Raw genomic sequence first — 6,140 nt, forward strand, 5'->3', positions numbered from 1 at the left:
GAGCAGTGTAGTCACCGACAACTCAGCTCAAACTTCACAACAAACACTTCCGGATATCTGGATCCTGTGTGCTGTGAGGCTGGGACAAGCRTGGGCACCACCGATAGGCTAGCAAGTTTAAACCACGCTAAYCCTCTACTGTGYTAGGCCAACTCTGGAACTACCTCTGTCCCAGTATAAAGGAAAATGTCTGTACTATTCTAGTCTGTTCCCTGCTTTACCCTGCGTGGTGATACAGTGAACCCGTATATACGAAAATTGCATTTACCATTCTGAGCTTARGTTAAATAAAAATASTTAAGGTATATTCGGTGACTTTGAATCACATTTTATCCTGATACCAGATTCGATTGACGCAACCTTTCACAAAACACTGTTGCTTTTGTGCTATTGCTGTCAGCATGCTACGTGTTGCTTGTCCTATGTTGCTCTGCATGTGCTCACTACTCATTGTTTGTCTGTATTGTAATTGTTTTTAATAACCTTCTCAGGGACTGCAGTTGAAAATTAGCCGGGTAGCTAAAACCGGCACATTTACTGAAACGTTGATTAATTTGCACTGTCCCTGTAAAAAATAAAATCAATCAATTCCTGTCATACACTGGAAATGGTACTGTGTAAAAAAATCACCACCCCGTTCACAAAAATTGTTCGCTCCTACGGAGCGGTGGGTTGCTATATAAAACAGGCAGACAGGCATTGTTACTGTTCATTTGAACGTTAGGTTACTCGTTTTTCCTATTCTACGTGGCTTTGAGCGTGGTATTATCATTGGTGCCATGCGCGCCGTTCACAGAAACGGCCAGCCTCCTTTTCACGCACGATAGTGTCTAGGGTTTACTGAGAATGGTGCGACAAACAAAACATCCAGTCAGCGGCAGTTGTGGGTGAAAACAGCTCGTTGAGAGGTCGAAGGAGAATGYCAAGAATTGTGCAAGCTAACAGGCAGGCCACAAACAGGAAAATAACTGCGCAAAACGGCATCTCGGAACGCACAACTCATCGATCCTTGTRACGGYTGGGCWATTGCAYGYGGATACCACAGCGGGTTCCACTCCTATCAGTTAAGAACAAGCAGCTCKAGTTGGCACACGATCACCAACACTAGACAATTGAGTGGAAAAACATTGCCTGGTCCAACGAATCCTGGTTCCTTTTGCGTCATGCTGATGGCAGAGTTAGCATTTGACGTAAGCAGTATGAGTCCATGGCCCCATCCTGCCTGGTGTCAACAGTACAGACTGGTGGCGTAATGGTGTGGGGATTGTTTTCCTGGCACACTTTAGGCCCCCTTATTTCAACTCAATAACGTTTCCATGCCCCAAATAATTCAGGCTGTTCTGGAGGCAAAGGGGGTTCTGTGTATATCCACAGAAAGTAAAAACACTACTTAAAGTTGGCCCCAAAGTAACATTACTCTACATCTGCAAACCAAAATGTTATTACTCGGCTGTACATGGTAACGACAGACATTTGTATTTACAGTACCTTTGGAAAGTATTCAGACCCCTTGAGTTTTRCCACATTTTATTAGGTTACAGCCATACTCAAATGTATTTAAATAGTATTTTCCCCCTCAATCTACACACATCTAAAAACAGGTTTTTACATTTTTGCTAATTTATTACAAATGTTTTATTTAACCAGGTAGGCTAGTTGAGAACAAGTTCTCATTTGCAACTGAACCTGGCCAAGATAAAGCATAGCAATTCGACACATACAACAACACAGAGTTCCACTTGGAATAAACAAAACAGTCAATAATACAGTAGAAAAAAGAAACAAAAAGTCTATATACAGTGAGTGCAAATGGGGTAAGAAAAGGGAGTTAAGGCAATAAATAGGCCACGGTGGCGAAGTAATTACAATATACACTGCTCAAAAAAATAAAGGGAACACTTAAGCAACACAATGTACTCCAAGTCAATCACATTTCTGTGAAATCAAACTGTCCACTTAGGAGCAACACTGATTGACAATAAATTTCACATGCTGTTGTGCAAATGGAATAGACAAAAGGTGGAAATTATAGGCAATTAGCAAGACACCCCCAATAAAGGATGGTTCTGCAGGTAGTGACCACAGACCACTTCTCAGTTCCTATGCTTCCTGATGTTTTGGTCACTTTTGAATGCTGGCGGTGCTTTCACTCTAGTGGTAGCATGAGACGGAGCCGTCCAGAGTAGTGATGCTGGACGGCGCGAGCAGGTGCGGGCAGTGATCGATTGAATAGAATGCATTGACTTGCGTTTAAGAGCAGTTGGAGGCCACGGAAGGAGAGTTGTATGGCATTGAAGCTCGTCTGGAGTTAGTTAACACGGTGTCCAAAGAGGGCCCAGAAGTATACAGAATGGTGTCGTCTGCATAGAGGTGTATCAAGAGAATCACCAGCAGCAAGAGCAACATCATTGATGTATACAGAGAAGAGAGTCGGCCCGAGGATTGAACCCTGTGCCACCCCATAGAGACTGCCAGAGGTCCGGACAACAGCCCTCCGATTTGACACACTGAACTCTATCAGAGAAGTAGTTGTAAACCAGGCGAGGCAATCATTTGAGAAACCAAGGCTGCCTGTCTGCACTAAGAATATGGTGATTGACAGAGTCGAAAGCCTTGGCCAGGTCGATGAATACGGCTGCGCAGTAATGTCTCTTATCGATGGCGGTTATGATGTCGTTTAGGACCTTGAGCTGGCTGAGGTGCACCCATGACCAGCTCTGAAACCAGATTGCATAGCGGAGAAGGTACGGTGGGATTCGAAATGGTCGGTAATCTGTTTGTTAACTTGGCTTTCGAAGACCTTAGAAAGACAGGGTAGGTCTGTAGCAGTTTGGGTCTAGAGTGTCTCCCCCTTTGAAGAGGGGATGACCACGGCAGCTTTCCAATCTTTGGGAATCTCAGACGATACAAAGAGAGGTTGAACAGGCTAGTAATAGGGGTTGCAACAATTTCGGCAGATATTTTAGAAAGAGAGGGTCCAGATTGTCTAGCCCGGCTGATTTGTAGGGGTCCAGATTTTGCAGCTCTTTCAGAACATCAGCTATCTGGATTTGGGTAAGGAGAATGGTGGGGCTTTGGCGGGTTGCTGTAGAGGGTGCCGGGCAGTTGACGGGGTAGGGGTAGCAGGTGGAAAGCATGATCAGCCGTAGAGAATGCTTATTGAAATTCTAATTATAGTGGATTTTATCCAGTGGTGACAGTGTTTCCTAGCCTCAGAGCAGTGGGCAGCTGGGAGGAGGTGCTCTTATTCTCCATGGACTTTACAGTGTCCCAGAACCTTTTGGAGTTAGTTCTACAGGATGCAAATTTCTGTTTGTAATAGCTAGCCTTAGCTTTCCTAACTGCSTGTGTATATTTGTTCCTAACCTCCCTGAAAAGTTGCATATCACGGGGGCTGTTCGATGCTAATGCAGAACGCCACAGGATGTTTTTGTGCTGTTCAAGGGCAGACAGGTCTGGAGTGAACCAAGGACTATATCTATTCCTAGTTCTACATTTTTTGAATGGGGCATGCTTATTTAAGATGGCGAGGAAGGCACTTTTAAAGAATAGCCAGGTATCATCTACTGACGGGATGATGTCAATGTCATTCCAGGATACCCCGGCCAGGTCGATTAGAAAGGCCTGCTGGCCTCACAGACCCATTACGGATGCTGGCAATGAGGCAGTGATCGCTGAGATCTTGATTGAAAACAGCAGAGGTGTATTAGGAGGGRGAGTTAGTTAGGATGACATCTATGAGGGTGCCCGTGTTTACGGATTTGGAGTTGTACCTGGTAGGTTCATTGATAATTTGTGTGAGATTGAGGGCATCAAGCTTGGATTGTAGGATGGCCGGGTTGTTAAYCACGTCCCAGTTTAGGTCACCTAGTAGCACGAGCTCAGAAGATAGATGGGGGGCAATCAATTCACATATGGTATCGAGGGCACAGCTGGGGGCAGAYGGTGGTCTATAGCAAGCGGCAACAGTGAGAGACGTGTTTCTGGAAAGGTGCATTTTTAGAAGTAGAAGCTCGAATTGTTTGGGTACAGACTTAGATAGCCTACAGAGTTCTGTATTACTATCTTTGCAGTAGATTGCAACACCGCCCCCTTTGGCAGTTCTATCTTATTGGAAAATCTTATAGTTAGCGATGGAGATTTCAGTAACAAATAACATATCACATTTACATAAGTATTCAGATCCTTTACTCAGTACTTTGTTGAAGCACCTTTGGCAGCAATTACAGCCTTGCGTCTTTTTGGTATGACGCTACAAGTTTGGCAGACCTGTATATGGGTAGGTTCTCCCATTCCTCTCTGCAGATCCTCTCAAGCTCTGTCAGGTTGGATGGGGAGCGTTGCTGCCCAGCTATTTTCAGGTCTCCAGAGATGCTCAATCGGGTTCAAGTCCGAGCTCTGGCTTGGCCACTCAAGGACATTCAGAGTCTTGTCCTGAAGTCACTCCTGCATTGTCTTGGCTGTGTGCTTAGGGTCGTTGTCCTGTTGGAAGGTGAACCTTCACCCCAGTCTGAGGTCCTGAGTGCCCTGGAGCAGGTTTTCATCAAGGATCACTCTACTTTGCTCCGTTCATCTTTGCCTCGATCCTGACTAGTCTCCCAGTCCCACAGTATGATGCTGCCACCACCATGCTTCACCGTAGGGTTGGTGCCAAGTTTCCTCCAGATGTGACGCTTGGCATTCAGGCCAAAGAGTTTASTCTTGGTTTCATCAGACCAGATAATCTTGTTTCTCATGGTRTGAGAGTCTTTAGTTGCCTTCTGGCAAACTCCAAGCGAGCTGTCATGTGCCTTTTACTGAGGAGTGGCTTCCGTCTGGCCACTCTACCATAAAGGCCTGATTGGTGGAGTGCTGCAGAGATGGTTGTCCTTCTGGAAGGTTCTCCCATCTCCACAGAGAAACTGTGACCAATGCCCTTCTCCCCAGATTGGTCAGTTTGGCCAGGCAGGCCAGCTCTAGGAAGAGTCTTGATGGTTTCAAACTTCTTCCATTTAAGAATGATGGAGGCCACTGTGTTCTTGGGGACCTTCAATGCTGCAGAAATATTTTGGTACCCTTCCCCAGATCTATGCCTCGACACAGTCCTGTCTCGGAGCGCTACGGACAATTCCTTCAACCTCAGGGTTTGGTTTTTGCTCTGACATGCACTGTCAACTGTGGGACCTTATATAGACAGGTGTGTGCCTTTCCAAATCATGTCCAATCAATGGAATTTACCACAGGTGTACTCCAATTAAGTTGTAGAAACATCTCAAAGATGATCAATGGAAACAGGATGCACCTGAGCTCAATTTCGAGTCTCATAGCAAAGGTTCTGAATATTTCTGCTTTTTTCTTTTAAACATTTCTAAAAATCTGTTTTTCYCTTTGTCATTATGGGGTATTGTGTGTAGATTGCTGAGGATTTTTATTGAATCAATTTTAGAATAAGGCTGTAGCGTAACAATATGGAAAAGGTCAAGGGGTCTGAATACTATCCGAAGACACTGTATTTATTTATAGGGACAGTGAACATTAATCAACATCAATATTACAATAATGCAACATCCATGTAAATGTGTCTGGGATAGCCAAAAGCTAATTTGCACCAGTAGTCCCAGGGCAGGTAAGGGCAATTACACAGCCATAATACAAATACATMACATAATCAGTGCAGTTTCTCAAGTCTGTGGGGTATTGCGTTCCAGTATATTGTAGCTCTAACAGAGAAGGCGGATTGACCGAGTTTACTGTGTCGAAAATGGACAAAGCAGTTACTSCCCTTGTTATCCTGGAGGTGCTTTCCTTGAGCATGATATGTCAAAATATTGTAGAGGTGAAGGGGCAAGACCATGCAGGATCTGAAAGACAAGACGTGCATCTACATACTGCTTAAAGCTGTCCAGATTGAAAAAATGATGTATGTGAAAGATGTGACAATGGTGGTAGCGGTTTGATTTGTTATCAAAAATCGTAAGTGTTTGTTGAGTTATTGGTTTCAGAATAGTAGCTCTTGCTTGTGACCAACATGTGAGGCAATATCTCAGATGTGAGATCTAGCATGCATATATAGTTTGGCGGCCTCCAGGGGAAGATAAGGTCTTATAAACCTAAAGCTGGATAATCCAAACTTGAACGTGTTAACCACCTTRTTCACTTGT

Source organism: Salvelinus sp. IW2-2015, linkage group LG15 (genome assembly GCF_002910315.2).
Source record: "Salvelinus sp. IW2-2015 linkage group LG15, ASM291031v2, whole genome shotgun sequence".
Taxonomy (NCBI): Eukaryota; Metazoa; Chordata; class Actinopteri; order Salmoniformes; family Salmonidae; genus Salvelinus; species Salvelinus sp. IW2-2015.